The sequence below is a fragment of the Rattus norvegicus genome, chromosome 8 (genome assembly GCF_036323735.1).
Source record: "Rattus norvegicus strain BN/NHsdMcwi chromosome 8, GRCr8, whole genome shotgun sequence".
Taxonomy (NCBI): Eukaryota; Metazoa; Chordata; class Mammalia; order Rodentia; family Muridae; genus Rattus; species Rattus norvegicus.
In genome coordinates, this window is record NC_086026.1 from 82,956,318 (window position 1) to 82,976,736 (window position 20,419).

A 20,419-nucleotide genomic window follows, 5' to 3' on the forward strand; every position below is an offset into this window, starting at 1 on the left:
CTCAAGTTTATGCCTTTAAAATATTGTTTGTTCTGTAGTCATTTTAGGATAAAAGGACAGCACACACAATCGAATGAAATAACATCCATTTAAAGAACCCTGTCTAAGTATGTATATGTTAAATTCAGCCATTTAAACAAAGGTCTGTAAAGGTTCTTTCTCTTTGCTTACTTGGCACTGCTGATCCCAAGGCCTCAGATGTGGTAGGTGCAGTGTTCTACCACGAAGCTACATTCTCATCTAGGTCTTGCTGTGTAGTGCAGGTTGGGCTCGAACTCATGCTTTTCCTATCTCAGGCCCCGCCCTTCCCACAGTTGGGATTACAGACATGCACCAGGGTCTCTGGCTAAGTCATTTACTCCTCACTTAACACACAAATAGTGCAGGTTCCCTCAGTTCTCCAAGCAGGTTTCAGAGACTGGACTCTAATTTCCCCAAGGACTTCTTAAAAGCAGGGACTTCACAGGTACGACAGATGCTAGGAATTGATTTTCCCCTTTGCTAACGTCCTAGCTGAGAAAAAAGTGTGGATCAATCTCCGACAAGTGCTTTTACAGAAAAAGCTTGAGATCAGATAATTACAGGCAACAAATCCACTTTAGAGCAGCAATTCCTGATACAAATATGAAGAAGAGAGCCACAATCTTTTCTAAAAATTATTTTTTTGAGAACTTCACACATGAGTCCTAGATCTCTCCCACTCCTGACTTCCCTCCCCCTCCTCCCTCGTGCCCCCATTCCCTCTCAAATTCATATCTTCTTTTTCTTTAATTATTATTGGTGTGTGTATGTGTGTATATGTGTGTGTGTGTGTGTGTGTGTGTGTGTGTGTGTGTGTGTGTGTGTACATATAAACTCTTCAGAGCCCATTAATTAATTGGACTTAGACTTGGAGGAAGAGCCATAAAAATAATTTTAACTATTAATGATTGATGGATTCATTGAGGAAGGGAGATGATGGTATTTTCGGCCATTCACATTGAAAACTTCCATTCTGTGTGAGCTACTTTGAAAAAGTATAGAAAAACTCATGTTAACCATTCCGTTAATCTCAGATGTTGGTTTGCTTTTTTTGTTTTTTTTGTTTTTTTGTTTTGACACGTGGCTGTATCTGAGTTAATCTTCCTCCTCCTCCTGCTTCTCCTCTTCCTCTCCACCCACTTCTGTCAACAGCACTCTGCTTCCTTCTCCAAACTGGTTTTCATTGCCCATGTCCATGCTTGAAATCACACTAAGCCTGTTGCTCCCTCCTCCCTCTTTCTTGGACCTTTGCCGCCTTCCTTGCTAACCTCATGCTCAACAGGAAGCATGCTTTCCTAATTAGGCTGTGAACCCCGGTGTGTGACCTCACAGCTATCTGCAACCATTGTCTGAGGGGAGAATCCCAGCACACAGACAGGAGACAAGGAGAAAGATGGAGAAGGGAAGTGGGGAGAGGGAAGAGAACCCTAGTTTTCTGTGAGTCCCCAACCCCACTGGTCTTAGAACCAACATCAACCTGTGTTCTTAGGTTGTATTATATGCACGACTGAGGTCTCCTTTGCACCTAAGTGAATGTAGTGCCCATTTGTCTTTTGCAAAAAGGATTTTGATTGATCATCAGGGCATTACTCACACAGTTCGTATTCTAGAATAACAACAACTTTGAGAGTCATGTGCACACATGGCAGCATTTGACAGGAAACATAAAAGGCAACAATTGAAACTCGTGGTGCTGGAAGACAGAATAGTCTTTATTTCAGGATGACTGGGACTTTCTGTGAATTCTTTGTCCCACATAATTAGGTTTTGGGAAACGTGGTTTTGCAAATATCTCTCTCTTCAGATCTATGCAATTGGTATTTTGTACTTGTAACTAGACTGGCAGGGGAGGGGTATCATGAGGAGTGTGCATACTTTCAAGGACATGAAGAACTCTTTGAGGAAACAAACCCTTCGAATATCTTGCTTTTGACTGACTTTAGTCAGCAGTTTAAACAGCTGGGTGGGGTTGGTCTCTCTCAGCTCCCATCTCTCCATCCATGCTATTAAGACAGGATCTTTTTCTAGTTACAGCTGTTAAGATAAAAATTTGAATAGAGGAAAGGGGACAGATTAGAGCAACAGTAGGAAGAAGAATCCCTGTGGCCTCCAAAGACAGTGATCTAATATCTGAAGAGCTGTTTTCGGTATTCAGAAATCCCAAAAGTTAATCCTCGGTAAGGTCAGCATGTTTAGCTGGAAAAACACGACAGAGCATGAGGGTGCAAGGGGGAGATAACAAAAGGAAAAAGCTCAGTTATAACCAGATGACCTCCAGTGACATGCTCTTCCCCATTAAGCTGATTTAATTAGAGCCACAAAACCATCAGGCAGTCGGGGACACAGTAGAGTTTTAGATAAAAGTGTTCTTTTGGTTCAAAGCATCCTTTCTCAGTGCTGATTTTTATAAGGCTAGTGAAATAATTAATGAGAATATAAGAATTCATCAGACATTTTCATCTTTGCTTTCTTTGCTTTCAAAACTGCTTAGTCTAGCTTACCTCAGTGTCTCTGCCCCTGGAATAAGGTTGGGAAGAATGGGACTTTTCAGTCCATGTCACAAACAACCCTGTGTTCCTTCCCTACTCTTATCACTCTCTAGTTAGTTATTCAGTAGAATTGTTCTTTCTGTCTTCATGGAAGGCTGACCCAATGGGCTCTGTGTTCCAGGTGATTACCAAGCTGATTGTGTCTGATATAGGTCTTCTTAGGTAGTAATGGCAGAATGTCAGGGCAGGGAGTTTGTCAAATGCCTAGAAGAATGGACAAGGATCAGGAAATGTGGGGTAGGCCTTGTGGACTGGTTGGTGGGAAGTGGCTTTGAGCATCAGGGAGATTATGTGGGAACTGGGCAGGCCAAAAGCAGGGCTGTTGATTGACAGGAAGACTAATTCCTATAATGAGAGTTCTGCATGTTAGAAAAGTAGAGGACTGCTGAGAGGCTAGCCTAGAGCATGGAGGGAGTCAGGGATGGAAGATATTTTATTAGGTGGTGACCGTCATTTAACCTATCAGGTAGCATTCTTTTATCAAGCAAAGGAACTTGAAGTCCTAAGCACACATTAGCACTGTTTAATTGTGTGTGATATTTGGTGGGCAGTCTCCACCTACCATAGCAGTGTTGACAATTTATCTTTGTAAAAGTAACTTTTATTCACCAGATATAATTGTTGTTTTGGAGGCTTACTGCTGAATAAGTTCATCCTTTTTGGTTCTTTCTGAACTCAGGCTGGCCAGTTCAACTCAGCTCTTCTGGCTCAAACTCCTCTACAAGCTGACTGATTCAATCTGGCTTCTCTCAGCTTCTCACGGAATTGTTCTGCTAGTCCTCAGACCAACTCTGGTAATTTGTTCTAATCTTCTGGCTCCTTATTTTCTGGCTTCAACTATCTCTGCTGACCTGCACTGAACTGCATGAATTCCTGAATGAATGAACTCTACTGCACTGAAGTCACTGCAATGTCTCCCTATTGACTGCCTTTCTCTCCCAGTTCTGCTCTTGAATAGCTTCTCTTTCCTGTGCTGTCCTCCTTAGAGTTGGGTGAATCCTAGTGCTGACTCATTCTGTCAAATCTTTCTTTGATTCATCACTTTGTCTGTCCCTCAATTACATGTCACTTTCAAATATGACCACTTCCTTCTATCAACTAATATTGTACTAAGGGAGTATGTCTGTATTTTGGCCAGAGGGATTAAAAGTGTGAATCACTAACATAATCTAACAGTGGTTGAGAATATGTACTTAATATTCAGAAGACCTAAATTCAGTTCCTGGCAGTCACATTAGGCTGCTTACAACTGCCTGGAGCTGTCTTTTCTAGACTTAGTGGTACATGCACACACATGTGCGCATATACCCATTTATACCTACAGTTAAGGTCATAAAAATCTTAAAAAGTATTTTGCCCATTGACTTGCTCTTTTACTCCCTCTTTTGTCCAAAATGCTCTTATGTCTTTCATGTCCTCTGTTAGGAATTCTCAAGCCCTAAGTGTGTCTTCATGGGACTTCCAGAGCCACCCTTGTTTGCAGTTCATGACTTTAAATTATAAATACACACAATTACTAATGCTTGTAGATGAGACGTGAGGGATAATCTTCAGCCAGAACTTCAGACTTGTCCATCTGGTGCTTGTCCCCAGGTTCTTTCAAATCTCTGATTAAAACTAGAAGGGCAATTTGATCCTGATGTTGGACTAATGTCTTATCACATGGCTGCTTTAAAAGAGTCAGTATATGTTAAGTCTACACAGGAATGGCTTTGTCTTTTCAAGCTTGAGGGAACATCTGGTCCAGAGCGGGTATCCATTCTTGTGATATCACCATAGCAACCATCTAGTGTCTCCAGCACCCAACAGCAATGCTTACTGTGTTTGATTTAGACAGCAGGGTTTATATAACCTTGGTAATGATCTCGGGATTTTTTTCCTCATATTTTCCCAAGTATGTTATTCAGTTTAAAATTGCAAAACATATTTCTTTTTACATACTGGAGCTATGCCAGGGGCTGGATTTTGTCTGGAAATAGAAGTTACACACCAATTCTTTCTTGTACCTAAAATAGAGATGTCTTCTTGTTTGAGAACTTACTTTGTGGACTGGTGATATAGCTCACTGCTAGAGTCTTTGCTGAGCAGGTGTGAGGTCTGAGGTCCATTCCCAAGTATAAAGACTAAAGCTTGCTTTGTGGAAGGGAAGATGTTTACTGTCATAGTGATACCATCATCAAGGACTTCTGTTAAAGACCCACTGCCTCCCATAGACAGTTACCAGGACAGCCTTCCATGTAGTACCATAGGGTCACTGGAAGACAATAGCTAGGGTTACTTAAACTACAAAAAAATTTGTCCACAACTTAACACCATGATCCTGTGTCCATGTAGCTTTGAGTCTGGTAAGCATATCATGAGTGCCCAAGCAGTGAAGCCAGGGACTTTAGTACAGGTCTCAAAATAGTTCATGTTTAGTTTCTGTAAGTCATTTCTTTTACCATGAGATCCGAGTAGGTATGAACCAGGGCCACATTCCCCTTTTGTTTCCTGCTTTGAAGTTGTGCCACCATCTGAACTAAAAGCCCTAAGCATGGCCCAGTATTTCAAGGACTGACTGAATTCCAAGATGCTCAAAATAGAGATCTTAAAGTGTGTTTTGATTCTGTCGAGTGCCAGTCTTCCACTGAAGGCTTAGAAAGGATCTGGAGCTCAGAGCCCACCCAACACAAGGACACTTACTCAACTACTACTCGTAGCAGATTTATTTGTGATAACCAGAAACTGGAGACGACCTAGACGTCCCTCGACTGAAGAATGGATAAACAAGATGTGGTACAGCTACACGATGGAGTATTACTCAGTTGTTTAAAAAAATTTGCAAAAAAAAAAATTTGCAGGGAGATGGATAGAACTAGAAAAAAAATCATCCTGAGTGAGATGATACAGACCTGGAAAGACAAACATGGCGTGTACTCACTTATAAGTGGATACTAGCTGTAAAGTAAAGAATAGGTTACCATCGACAGATATAGAGAGGCTAAATAATGAGGAGGGTTCAAGAGGGGATGCATGGATCTTCCTGGGAAGGGGAAATAGATTTTGTGGGAGGGCTGAGGTAGGTGGGGAAGGGAATGGGTGAGATTGGGTATAGGATGGAGGGAGGACTACTGGAAGATGACTTGAATTGGGGAGCATTTTAGGGGTGAGGTAGGAACTTAGAGCAATGGAAACTTTCTGGAATCTACAAGAGTGACCCCTTTGATCTACCATTTGTCCTGTTGTCAAGATTTGCTAGGATAAAGGTGGCATGGAACTTGTGGGGGTGGCCAATGAATGACTGGTTCAACTAGAGACAAACACCAGGAGAAGGAGCCCATGCCTGCCATGGCCTGGAGGGCCAGGAACCAGACAGAGGTTGGACAACTCAGAGACCTGAGGATAGGATAAAACAACTGGCCCCCCAAAAAATCAATGAAATGATTCCTAATGATACTCTGTTATACTCCTAGATGGGAGCCTAGCATAATCATCATCAGAGAAGCTTTATCCTACAACTGACAGAGCAGATTCAGAGACCCATAGCCAAACATTGGGTGGAGCTTAGGGAATCCTGTGGAAGAGGGAGATTGCAGGAGTCACAGGTGTCAAGGGTACCATAAGAATAGGGCCCAGAGAATCAACTAAGCAGACCTCATAGGGACTCCCAGAGACTGAAGTGAAGACCAGGGAGCCTTTATGGGTCTGACCTAGGTTTTCCGAATGTGTTATAGTGTGTAGCTTGGTGTTCTTGTGGGACTCCTCAGCAGGAGTGAGAGGTGTCTGATTCTTTTGACTGCTTCTGGGATCCCTTTCCTCCTACAGGGTTGACTCATCCAGCCTTGATGTGAGTGTATGTGCCTAGTCTTATTGTAATTTGTTACGCTGTTGGGTTGATGTCCCTGAGAGGCCTGCCCTCTGCTGAAAGGAGGAGGAGTGGATCTGTGGGAAAGGGGAGTTTGGGGGTGAAGGACTCAGAGAACAGGAGGGTGGGGAAACTGTGGATGGGATTTAATATATGAGAGAATGAATGAATGAATGAATAAGAGACACGAGGAGAGAAGTGTTGGCCTAGTTCGTTAGACTAACGTTTTCCCATACAATGGTTTATTTTAAAGCACTTCCATAGAGCTTCTCCTGTGGGAGGCAGTACTGAATGCTGTCTGGGGATGATTTATATCGCCCAGAAGATTTGTTATGCAGTGAAACCATTCTTACTTTACAGCAGAAGCAAAACAGAAAGAAAGATCTTGGCCAGAGAGGGAGAAAGCCTTGCTTGGTACAGAGGAATACTCTAAGTGGTTGGGTCATTTAAACTTCTCTTCCCCTTTGTCTTGACTTCAGTAATTTGCATCTTTCAAAGAAAAATAAATTTCCCATGTATTCTCTTAACAGGTTTTTATACCAGTTTGTTTCCTTTAGCTCCCCATGATAGTGATTTGTTCTCATTTTCTTGTTCTAGTTAAGCTTAAAGAGTTGCCATTTTGATCAGTCTTTTCCAAAATGAATCTTGGTCTTGTTCGTTTATTTCTATCTCCCCCTACTTTATTAATGTTCCTTCTTATCTTGTTTGTGTTTGTTTTTCTGTATCATTAACATATATCTCATTTTTTTCTTAAGAAGTACTAGAAGCCCCTGGTTTTGTTTTAAACACTAATTCACCCACATATCATGAATTTTGATATTTTTTCATTTGAATTTCTTTAGAATTATTTATAACCCCTTCTCGAGTTATTTTTAAATCGATGAACATTATTTAAGATGTGCTTAACTGAACTTTTTTTCTGCTTTATGTTCTACGGAGTTATTAATTATATCTCTTTGGTGTCATTTAGTTCTTACCATGGGTTTAGAACGTTCACAGTTTTCATGCTCTGCCTGAGGAAAGATTAAAGTAATATTCTATCATTTCATATATAAGTAAGTACCTTGTGGGACTACAATTTCATTTCCCCTCTTTAAAATTCAAAAATGTAAATCCCTTACACACTCTGCTTTATAGTAATTTTGGCTTTACATAACCAATTGTCTGCTAAAGAAGTTTCAGAAGAGATCACGTGGTTAACATATCAGTGACACGATGATCACTTAAATGTTCATTAATAAAAGTTTGTTTCTTGGAGAATTCCTTCACCACTTCTTGCAGCACATGCATGCTGTCGAAGGAAGAGCATCCCTGCTCTCGCTGGTCTGGGCAATGCATCCTTCTTCATGTTCACAGATGTTTATGAACATAAGCATCTGGCGGTCCCTTTTAGTGGCTCCACAATGTTTCATTGTCTTTGTGCTTGAATAGTTTTTGAGATGTCGGCCCAGTGTACCCCCATACCTCAGTTTTCTCTTTAGATAGCACACATCCTCCACTTTTTTATTTTTACAGTTTGGTGGTTTCCTATTTTGGGGGGTGGTGGTTTAAAAAGTGTGTGTGTGTATGTGTACATGTACACTCATGAGTGCATGATAAGTCTACACACAGACGTTCCAGGACAACTTGTGAGAGTCAGTTGTCTTTTTGTCAGTAGATCCTGGGGGCAAAGCTCAGTCTGCAGGCTTGGCAAGGTCCTCAACAGTTTCCTGTGATATGTTGTAGGATTATTCAGCTCCTATGTCTATGGATTTTCTGTTTTTATGATATTTGGAAGAACTCTAGCTATTAATTTTGTTGTTTTGTTTTGTTTCCAGACAGGGTTTCTCCGTGTAGTTCTGACTGTCCTGGGACTTACTCTGTAGACCAGGTTGGCTTTGAACTCAGAGACCTGCCTATTTCTGTCTCCCGAGTGCTGGGATTAAAGGGTTTGCCACCATTGCCCATTGATATTACGTTTTTAATGTTTCTTCATTCCTCTTGAGAGCTCCAGTAGCTCATGGATTTAGATAGTCAGGATGATCCTTCCAATAGTGAGCCTGTTTCCTCTGCACCTGTGGATGCTTCTCTTGCTTGCTCCTCACAATTTCTAGTGTTTCTGCAGTGTCCACCCTGCTTTTGTAACTGAGAAAGATGCTCGTTTCTGCCACTAAGAACATCAACTCTAGAACTTTGCTTTAGTTCCCTTGTGTACATTGTGTTTCCTGTCTGCATGTGGGCTTTTCTCCAATCCCCTGGCCATCTCTCTGCCACTGTCTGTCACATATCCCAGTGGTCTTTGAGGCTCCTCTTTCTGTGATAGCCCACACAAGTTTGTTTCAGTGGGGCCTATACTTTATTTATTTCCTCCTATTTAGCATGGTGAGTACAGAGACCAAATCTTCACGAAGACACCCTTAGAATTTAGAAGAGTGTCTGGATGTAATAAATACACACTGAGAGAATTGATACATTAGTAACTTTTATAACATCCTAGTTTGTCTTTATTTTCTCCCTCTAAGTTCCTAGTCAGATTCCTATGGAAAGTCTTTGGCACAAAGGAGCCAGAGAGGCCAAGGATGGATAAATGATTCATCTTGATGACTAAACAGGGTGGAAAGTACTTTCTTAGCTTGGACAGAAGTTGATACTGTTGGAACACAGGTTATCAGGGCTGCAAAGGAAAAAGACCCGTTTGGGTATGCGGGGAAATTGGAATTAGGTTTGTCTGGAGCACTGAGAGACACAGCCATGGTCAGGAGCTTGGATTTTAGTTGTTAAGGGAATTTAAAAGTAAACTTCACTGAGTGCTTCTGAGGTTAGCAACATATTATGGAATATGTATAGAGAGGAAAATGTTTAGCTTCTGTGGTCTGAGTGTGAAACCACCCCCTGTAGTTTCAGATGTGTAAAATACTTGGTCTTCACCTGGCAGCATTGTCTGGAAAGATTGTCTCCCCCTCTTTCCTCACTGAGTAATGAGGTAAAACTACGCATGATGTGTGTGATTTACCTCCACATTCTACATGTTTTGTAGTGTGAAGATTTTCAGGACATGATCTTGTCATATCCTCAGGTTGTTGTGCAAGTTTGGGTGTTGCTATCTTTTTTCTCTCTACATTTCTAGTTTGGGCAGGGGTAGACGGCTTATCAGGTTGTTAGTGGGGACCCACCTCTAGAGCTGGACTCTACCGCTTCTGAATTATGTTTTAATTCTTCCGCCTGCTGCATTCTCATTTGATGAGGGATAGTGAAGCCTGGGGTGAGAGCCGTAGCTTTTATGAGCCAGGCGTCTCTTCAGATGCTGTATTTACTGTCTGATTTGATATTTGGAACAGGCAATGTGCCAGGGGCCCTCTAATAAACCACATTCACCAGTGGAAAGTGAAAACTAAACGAATGTCCCAGCCGAGTGTGAAGTTGACCCTTAACCCAGTTTTCATATGTGAGAGCTAAGTGTTGTGCATTAGCGTTAGGAGTTCTTCAACACTGCTTTTTGTTGTTGTTTGTTGAAGTTTTATAGGTCAGATCTGCTGTTGGGGTACAAGTATGTTTGCACACTTTGAAAGGATTAATGGAGAGGGTGGGATAGTGGGCATTTTCACAGGTTCTCAGTATAAATGTGTTGTCAAAGAGGAAAAAATTCAAAGATGGTTGCTTGGGAGGCAAGCCAGAGGATAGTGTACTATTTGTTATCTTTTTCAGGCTGCATCCCTAGGGAACACAGGACTTCCTGTGGGAATGAAGCCCCTGTTGGCTGGCACACCTGGGATTGAGTAAAAGGTTTAATTCCCTTTGGTTATATGTAGAGTACAAGATTTAGCTGTAAAGATGTTGGAAGAGATTTTGGTACAGTTAACAAACAATGGTAATGCTAACATGTCTGAAACTCATCTCATTTTGTAAACTTAAAACAGCTCTTGTAAGTTTCAGAGACTCGACTTGAATCCACCTCTCATGGATCCTATGGACTCTGGATAAATACCCCTGTCTACCAACAGCCTAAGCTTTTGCCTATTTCACCTATTGCCTATTCCAGAGGGTGATTCCTCCCCCTTTCCCAGGTTTTGGCACTAAAATAATAGATTTTCTTGGCGATGAAGTAAGTCAATTCAAGCTGAATCGAGAGTAAAAAAGGCAGGTTTATTGGGGGCAGCTCTTGGGTGGATTCACCGGTTCCCAGGAGTGGAGCCAGGGAAAAGACCATGCAAACAGGGAGACAGAGGGGTGGGGAGAAAGAGCATGCACACACAGGGAGAGAGAAACACACACATCCAGTCCTGAACCTTATTCTACACAGGACCTCTGCTTAAGTTAATTAGTCCTTCATAATCATGCAAGTTGATTTGACGTGCCCCTGAATCCCGTTTTGACCCAAAACATCCCATTTGACTGGAGGCTAGTGTTTGACAGAATTTCCGGGTCTATGCTTTCAGTTTAGCATCAGCTCTCCTGTGGTCTGCTAGCAGTGGATTTAGGCTTAAGAAGTAGCTAAAAGATGTCTGCCAAGTCAGTTGAGGAGTTAATATTGGGGCAAATTAAAAGGAACTCTCTTGTTTTCCATTATCCTGGAGATGGAATCCAGAGCTTTGTATGTGTTGGACAGGTGCTCTAATGCTAAGCTACATGTCCTGCCCAAGAGGTCTTATGTGAGCAACATGATGTTTAGAGCTAAGGGTAGACTTCAGGGCATTTGGCCAAATGGATGTTGTGTTGAGAATAAGTGGGCATTAAAGGTGGACTGGAGGGCATTTTGGGGGCTGGAGAAGGAACACCTCAGGAACTGCTGTGTAGAGCTAGAAGGGAGCCAGTGAAAGGGCAGTTGTCTTAGCTTTTCCTGTTGCTATGGTAAAATACTCTGATGAAAGCAACTGCTAAGATAAAAGGTTCCTTTCAGTTCAATGCTGTACTTGCCCATCGTTTTGGGGGAAGACTGAGGCAGCTGGTAGGTAAGGAGGTGGATAGCAAGGGATAAGGGCATGCGTTCAGGTCCCTCTCTCCTCGTCACTGTGTCCAGAACCCAGACCATGAAATGGTCTGTCCTGCAACCACCCTCATCCCAACCCATTAAGGAGAGTCTCTCCACAGCAATCAGTGTAATCTGGATGATCTCCCATAGGCATGCCCAGAGGTGATTCTAGATTCTGTCATATTGACAATTAATAAGAACTGTCACACCAGTGCTGAGTGGCACAGACAAGCAGTTGACACCCGTGACACCATAAATGTACAGCAGAGCTGACTAGCTCCTCGGGGAAGTTATCTCCAGCAGGAGGGGGCAGTCAGGCCACCAATAGCAGCAGAGTGGAGGGATGGTGGGCCGACTTCAAGTATGGGAAGAGACGGGGCGGGTGCTATGGTGACAGCACATCAGAGAGAATGGACAGGTCTAAGAATAGCGGTGGCCATTAGTTTAATAAGAATGATAAGCGTTCTTTGCCATTTCAACTTCCAACTTATAAAAAATCTGATTGTGATGCTGTGTTTGTGAAGCTGGCCGTTACCCAGAGTGTAGATGAGGAATTAGATGATGAAGAAAATTTACACAGCCATTCCACCTACCATTCATTTATTGATTTTTCTCATGTTTTTAGATGTAAACAATACGTTTGTATGTCAGAGTCTGCAAAGGCATTGAGAACAGAGAGCAGCAAGCTGAGGCTCCTATTGGAGTGGGATTGGACTCGCTCTGAGGAGGGTGAGTTCCATCTAGACGAATCTGGAAGAGCGTCATGACCACATCTCTGGCAGCATGGAAATGGAAGATGGGCTTTGTGGAGGAAGATTCAATCTGTGGCCTTGGTGCACAGGGAAGCCATGAAGGAGCTCTGGATAGTTTTGTAGGAAGCGATGTGTGCTGTGTAATGGGAGGCTTTTGAGAGCCATGAGTGAAGCTGGCAATGACTAGAGGGCAGCGAAAGAGGGATGAGGTACAAGAGCTCTTGTGAAATGAATTACACAGTTAATAAAGTCGGGTGATGGAAGCAGTTTGGGAACCTGAAATTAGCTGTAAGCTCCTTGAGTTATTCCACAATTAATACCACGGGGAATCATCTTTCTGAGCTTCTCTCCCAAGAATAATGCAGAAGTGCAGAGGAGAATCAACTCAGAGCCTGCTGTTCCCAGTAACTGCTCAGAGTCATTAACGCTTCTGCTCACGCAGGGCTTCAGCCCCTGCAAAGTCCTGCTGGAACCTCTAGAAAGTGCTCATAGACCATCTCGCCATTTATTATCTGATAGAGAAATTTGAAATTTCTCTCAAATCACTCTATCACTCCCTATCCCATGAAAGTCTCAGGTTTGAAGTTGGAGAGATGGTTCAATGGTTAAGAGCACGAACTGCTCTTCCAGAGGTCCTGAGTTCAATTCCCAGCATCCACATGGTGGCTCACAACCATCTGTAATGGGATCTGATGTCCTTTCCTGGCGTGTCTGGTGTATATTTTATACATAAAATAAATAAATACATCTTTAAAAGAGAGCAAGTCTCAGGTTTTCCTTCCCTAGTGTTCCTACGTTTTTTTTTTTTTTTTTTTTTTTTTTTTTTTTTAAAACAAACCTGTACTCAAAGAATCTTGCAGCTCATGTTGGCCGGAAGAAGGAGTTAGAACCCTGAAATAGCCACAGATTATAAGCTATCATGTGGGTGCTGGGAATCAAAGCCAGGTCCTCTGGAAGAGCAGCCCTTAATCAACGAACCGTCTCTCAATCACATAGCTGCAGTTTTTTCAAACTAAAGCATTTCCCCAAATCTAAAGTGTTCTTGTGAGTTTCTTGAAAGAGAAATGACCTATTAGTATATCTCCAGACCTTAAAATGCCACTAGAAAAACTTTTATAAAAATCCATCAATTCAGTGGGAGGAGGTTTTCTTTTGGGAAGTTCACCTGTCCATGATAAATGAACTCTGAGACTGGGAACATGGGGGATGGGGGCGGGCAGCCTCTGGATTGTTTGCAGTTTTCCCTTTTCAAAGCTGGAGTGTTTTCTCAGATTTTGACTGGCCACGTCTTCCATGACAGGCTGATTGACATACCATTTTCTATGTAAGCAGTTTTGTACTTTTTCCTTTTTGAGGGAAGTTTGGAGATCTGTTCTTTATGCTATAGGTGTCTGGACATTTCCATCAATCTTCTCTGAGGAAGGAAATCTAGCCCCTGTTAGTAGCCTGAGGATTTACTCTCCCTTCAGCTCCTAAGTCAGCATCTAGTGAGTACAGAGTCCACTTCCTCCTCTGAGATGGGAACTGGGTTATGTAACCTTGCGGTAGAGCATGAGGCTCTGGTGTGTTCTGAGAAGCTACTGTCCAGCTGTGGGCCACTCAGTGCCTGAGTCTTCCTGTGGTTTCACCCAGCCATCTTGTCTCGTTAGGAACTGTTTAGCCATGTTGAGGAATAAATTTGATAATGGATGTGAAAGCTCTTTGGAAATCCTAAGCTGCAGAGAGCAATTATCTCAGCGCACACAGTTGTTTTTCTAAGCTGTTAGCTTTATTAACAGGCTCTCTTTAAAAAGACCTGATAGAAGCATCATTTTATCCTCTTTCACAGGGAAGAGTATTAGCATAAGGTTCTGTTTTATATAAAGGCAGCTACAACATCCTGAAATGATTCAAAATGGAGAGAGAAGTTTCACCCACTGCACTTAGGGCTGGCGGGCTTTGTGGCTTGCTTCTCTACTATAGGTTCACACACATCAAGAAGGCCCAGTGCATTTTGGTCTTGCAGAAGGAAGTTGTCTAGAAGCACTATTGACAGCCTGGGTGGCTCCAGATGAACTCCACAGGGGGACTGTCTCCAGTGTCATTTGGAGGAACATGAAAGCCTTTTTTCTCTTTCTCTTTGGACAGAATGAGAAGGAGGGTTTATGTCCTCAGTGTTTGGAGTAGATTAGGATAGAGGAATAAAAACATTCAATCCCATCAACTTTTACTACCTCCTCCTCCTCCTCCTCCTCCTCTTCCTCCTCCTCCTCCTCCTCCTCCTCCTCCTCCTTCTTTTGCCTATAAGACTTCCTCTCCCCTACCTAACTCAGGACCTTGAGATTACTCTACACCTGAGATATAACCTCAGTTACTAGCCATTTTTTTTTTTTTTGAGAAAGGGTCACAAATAGCACAGGCTGCCCTTGAACTTGTTGAATATCCAAGGATAAATCTCCTTAGCACTGGAATTAAGAGAAATGTTGGGGATGGATTCCCAGGGCTTTGTGCATGCCAGATGTGGTGGTTTGAATAAAAATAGCCCCCATAGGTGGCACTATTAGGAGGTGTGGTTTTGTTGGTGGAGGTGTGTCCCTAGGGCATGGGCTTTGAGCTCTCTGACTGCTTAAGTCTGGCCTAGTGTGACTGTCTCTTCCTGCTGCCCGCGGATACAAATGTAGAACTCGCAGTTCCTTCTCCAGCACTACGTCTGCCAGCCAAGACAAAAATTGACTAAATCTCTGAAACTGTAAGCCAATCCCAATTAAATGTTTTCCTTCATAAGAGTTTCCTTGTCCATGGTGTATCTTCATAGCAATAAAACCCTAAGGTCAGCACTCTGCCATCTATGCTACACCCCCGAGCCTTCAGTCTATTTTCTATCATGGACGTTGGCTGGTTGTAGACAGATTGTTTATGTCTAAGACACAAACTGCACAGAGCAAAACCAGGCTTCTTCCAGGCAGACGGTGGTTTTTGAAGCCCAAGCAGGATTGACACACATGATAGCTAGGAGACAGCATCTTTGTGGATGCAGGACTATCCTCCATAACGGAAGCCAGGGGCTGTTCTGATTTAACCATCATTAAACTTCCTGGGGAGAGCAGGGGAGAAGGCCTGGCAGCTGCCTCGAGGTGACAGCTATTGGCATTAGTGTGTTCATGTCAGATACCCTGAGGCCCTCTGAATGTCAGGCAGAAGCTCACAAGGGGAGATTCTTAGAGGAGATGTTTTTTTGCTATGGATGAGAGCAAGGATAGGGAGTTTGGCTTGTAGTTCATATTACTTTATTTGTAGGAATGGATGGTACCTAGACTAGGACACTTAAGTTAAAAAGCACAGAAAAACTTTCTACGTCGTCTCTATCCCAGTACAGCACATACGGAATTCATGTATTTACAGAGTTACAATACAAGGTAGTACAACTCCCTTGTTTCTTACTTTTTGACATGGTACAAGGCTGACACCTCCTACTATGTGTGATTGAGAGAGAGAGAGAGAGAGAGAGAGAGAGAGAGAGAGAGAGAGAGAGACTGCCTTGATGCAATTCTTGGAGACCACAGGCACAGCAGGGGGCTCCAGTCTAGTGTAGAGCTGTAAAGAGATTATTTGAATTTCAAAATCCTTTCATTAGCATATGTTTAGTACAGAAATGGCATACTTACTTATGACAGATTCATATACACACACATACACACACACACATACACACACACATACACATACTTATACACACACATACACCCGCATGCACACACATACACACACATACTCATACACACACATACACATACACACACACACACACACACACACACATACACATACAATGTATTCTATTGTATTTAGACTCTCTCAGCAAAGAGTCCTTGGGCTGGGAACTTCTGAGAGTGGTTAGTACAGTCTTCACATTCAAAGATGATGGGAGTGGGGTAAGTGCAGGGTTTTGAAGTTGGCAGAGACGTGGATACTATAAAAGGCCAGAGCATTTGCCGGGTAGGAAGAGAAGTTATTTGTGGCCAGTCTTGAGTCTTATTTTTTCCCTGGGAAAATGAAGTTAGCAAACCGTAGGCAGCCTATCTTGAAGTGTGCTCCTCCATTGGGGACGTGATGTCTCTGCATCTCCGATCCACACTGTAGCCCCCTGCTTCCGTTCACAGACCGACCCCTTTGTGCTCCCTACATGCCTTTCAGACCCTAGTATATCAAGACAAAAACAGCATCTTTCCTGCCTCAACCACAGACTTACTCCTTCCATCTGGCAATGCAAATGATGAACACCCCAAAATTGTAGTACAAAATCGGTAACCTGGTCTACTTGGCTGTTTTAACAGAAAATTTGATCAATAAAAATTTTGTGTTATGTTGGGTTTTCCTCTGTCATTAACAAAACAGATTTTTTTTACTTTGAACTCATCTTTAATAGTGTAAATAGTCCGATTTCTTTTTTTTTTTTGGTACTATTTTATGTGTACAGGTGTTCTGCCTCACGAATGTCTACCCCATGTGTGTGCAGTGTCCAGGGACACCAGAAGAGGGTATTGGATTCCCTAGAACTGGAGTTATAGAGCCATGTGTGCGCTGGGAACCAAACCTGGGCTCTCCTAAAGAACAGCCAGGGGTTTTCAATGCTAGCCGTCTCTCTGGCCCTTATTGATCTTATGCCAATCAGCAGGCTACACAGACATATAGTACATTCATATTAGAATAATGTTACTAGAGAATTCATTCGCATTTTGCCAAGATTTTAAGAATTATTTTGTTGCCAGTGTCTTGGATTGGCCCAAGAATCAATTCAGAATCACATCACACTATATTTGGTTAATTTTGCTAATCAGGTCTCCTTCAGTGTCAAACTCTGAGGTCATTTCCTCTTTAGGCTTTTTGTGTTTTATTTGTCCTTGACCCAAAGAATACTGATCAAAAGTTACTTTGAAGAATGTCCTTGACCCTGAGTTTCTTAATATTTTCTCATGATTCCATTAAGGTTAGGCATTTTTGATTAAAAAAAAAATGGTACTGAAGTATTTTTCTGACTAGCATCATTGGTATCAACTCTGGTCCTTGGTCAAGGAGGTGACCTTTAGGCTGCTTCATTGTGGAGTTACTCCTTGAGCTCCAGGAGATGCTAATTATATTGTGCAGAGATTCTAAGCCAGAAACACATTGTTTCTCTTTTCCTGTGGTCCACTAATCCTAGCATCCACTGATGGGTCCTGCCTGTAACTGTTGCTGCTGAAGAATTTGCCTGACTGTGACTTTCTAGTTCTGCCTTTGCTTCTAATTAGACTTCTTGTGCCAAGAACACCCCTACCGTTTATCTCTTCAGTTATTTATTTGTATCTATACACTCATGGATGCTTCTTTTGGCTTGGAGCTATAACCCCAAATTGTCATGATTAATTTTATTAGTCAGATCTCTCCACCTTTCTGCCTTTAGCAACCCCTTCGGGTTGGTTCTTTGTTTCCACGCAAATGACCTATCACGTTTTCAGAACTTTATTGCTTTGTGGTAACATCAGTCAGGTGCAAGATTATTTTCTATTTTCTCAACCTCAGACATTCAGACATTATTTCCTCTTGGCCCTCCAGGTACTTGCAATAGAAAATGGGATTTGTAAAATGAGAAATGAGCTATAGCCCTGACCCTGGCTTTTGTGGTCTCGCCTTTTCCAGCCCATCCGTGGCTTTTCTAGACTGTTGTATTGATACTATATTGGTATTTACATTGGTATCATGTTCTTCCCTTTATAACTGTTATACAACTGACGGTCACATCTGAAACCAGGGTGTGTGATTTCTTCACCTTTGTTCCTTTAACTCATTATTATGTTTGCATCCTCCAAGGCCTTTTGTAGTGTCATAGAGGTTGGAAAGGTTTTTTGTGTTTTTTGTTTGTTTGTTTATTTGTTTTTAAACTTGTGTAAAAATGTTGTTGGGATATTGATATAGATTGAATTGAATCTGTCAACTGTTTTAGGTTGTATGAAGAATTTCAAAATACTAAGTCACACAATCCATGAACCCAGGAAAATGTCTCATGTATTTGTGTTCCCTAATTTAATTTCCTCAATCATTGTTTGGTTTTCTTTCATAGCCTTGTTTAAATTTATGTCCAAGTACTTAAGTGGTTGTAACTCTTGTAGATGATGCCTTTTCTTATTATTTTCAGATGGTCAGGGTCAGTACACAGAAATACGAGGGACTTTTTCAGGTGTTGATTTTGGCAGCTTGAGATTTGCGTAGAATTTATTTATACTAATAACCAATTTTTGATGATGTTTTCAGGACTTTGTTTTCTGTATTTTATTATGTCATTAGCAAATAGAGATGGTTTAACTTTATTCCATCTAATTTTCTTTCTCTTGATTACTTAGTCTGGCTGGGACTTTGACGTGTTGTATTGGAAGGAAGCAGGGAAGAGAGAAAGGTACTGATTCTTGATTCTGCTCCAAGTAGGATAACTTCTTGGGGTTCACTATGGCTTGTCTTGTGTAGCTCTTACTATGTTGAAGCATTTTCTTTAACAAAAGTTTATTTTTACTGTAGGAATGTTTGTCTGCTTGTATATATGTGCACCAAGTGCCTGCAGTGCCTGTGGAGACCAGAAGAGGGCATCAGATCCCTTGACCTGAAGTTACAGAACAGCTGTGAGTTGTAATGTGTCTGGTGGGAACTGAACCTGAGTCCCCTGTTAACTAAATTCAGACAACCTTTGTGAACCACTGAGACAGTTCTCTGGCCTGACATAGTTTCTCTTTAAGCCTATTATAGTAAATGTTTTAGTTCTCTTGATTTCTTGTTTGCATTTTCTCGTGTGTTTAGGTAATTTGTGCTCTATCTTCAGTCTGTCTCCATGTGTGTCTTCCTGGGTCCCAGAGATAAATCTCACCTGACCCCTAACTGTAATGCTGAGTTGTCCTGCTAGTGAATTGTAGAGGATTTCTGCATCTGTATTCCTCAGACATTGGTCTATACTTTTTATCCTCATAGGATTCTTTTCTGAATGTACAGCGCTAATGTGGGAGCTCCATAATGGCTTCAGAAGCATCCCTCCCCATGCAGTCTTTTGGGAGAGTTGACAGGAATTGTTATTCATCTGCTTTAAGCACTGATGGAACTCAGCAGTATAGCAGTTGGATCTCATATTTGATGGGAAACTTTTTTTATTATAGTTTCAATCTTTGCTCACTATATGCTGGTCATTTAAAAATCCTATTTACATTAGTCAATCTTTATAGGTTGTATGTATGCAGGATTTTGTTCATTTCCTATTTGTTGGCAAATTGTACATTGTAGCATCTTCTAAACTTCTTTCTATATTTTTGTGCTACCCCTTGTAATACTTCTTTTTGGTTTTATTTACCTGGAAGTCTTAACTTTTTTATTGGATACATTTCTTTATTTATATTTCAAATGTTATTCCCTTTCCTGGATTCCTGTCCATAGTCCCCTATCCCCCTCCCTCTCCCTCAAAGGGTGTCCCCTCATTCCCCACTAGGACATTCCCCTGCACTGGGGGTCCAACCTTGGCAGAACCAAGGACTTTCCCTTCCACTGGTGCCCAACAAGGCTTTCCTCCGCTACATATGCAGTTGGAGCCCTGGATCAGTCCATGTGTAGTCTTTCGGTAGTGGCTTAGTCCCTGGAAGCTCTGGTTGGTTGGCATTATTGTTCTTATGGGGTTGCAATCCCCTTCAGTTCTTTCAATCCTTTTTCTAATTCCTCCAATGGGGGTCCCATTCTCAGTTCAGTGGTTTGCTGCTAGCATTCACCTCTGTATTTGACATGCTCCGGTTGTGTCTCTCAGGAGAGATCTATATCTGGTTCCTATCAGCATGTACTTCTTAGCTTCCTCAATCTTACCTAGTTTTGGTGGCTGTACACACACACACACACACACACACACACACACACACACACACACACACACACACACACACACATGTATATGAGTCACATGTGGGGCAGGCTCTGAATGGCCTTTCCTTGAGTCACTGCTCCAAACTTTGCTTCCATATCCCCTCCTATGGATATGTTTTTACCATTTTAAGAAGGAGTGGGAGCATCCACATTTTGGTCATCCTTCTTCTTGAGCTTCCTGTGGTCTGTGGATTGCATCTTAGGTAATTTGAGCTTTTGTGCTAATATTCACTTATCAACGAGTGCATACCAAGTGTGTTTTTCCTGTGATTGAGTTACATCACTCAGGATGATATTTTATAGTTCATTCCATTTGCCTGTGAATTTCATGAAGTCATTGTTTTTGATCACTGAGTAGTACTCCACTGTGTAGATGTACTATATTTTCTGAATCCATGTTGAA

At 42.0% G+C, this 20,419-nt stretch overlaps 1 long non-coding RNA gene across 1 annotated transcript; it reads left to right on the top strand.

Moving 5' to 3' along the window:
- The first annotated feature begins 12,953 nt into the window (after window positions 1–12,953).
- Window positions 12,954–20,039, top strand: LOC134480206 (uncharacterized). The gene is made up of 2 exons (XR_010054433.1): window positions 12,954–18,523; window positions 18,643–20,039. It is a non-coding gene; the product is annotated as an uncharacterized LOC134480206 (long non-coding RNA).
- The last annotated feature ends 380 nt before the right edge of the window (window positions 20,040–20,419 follow it).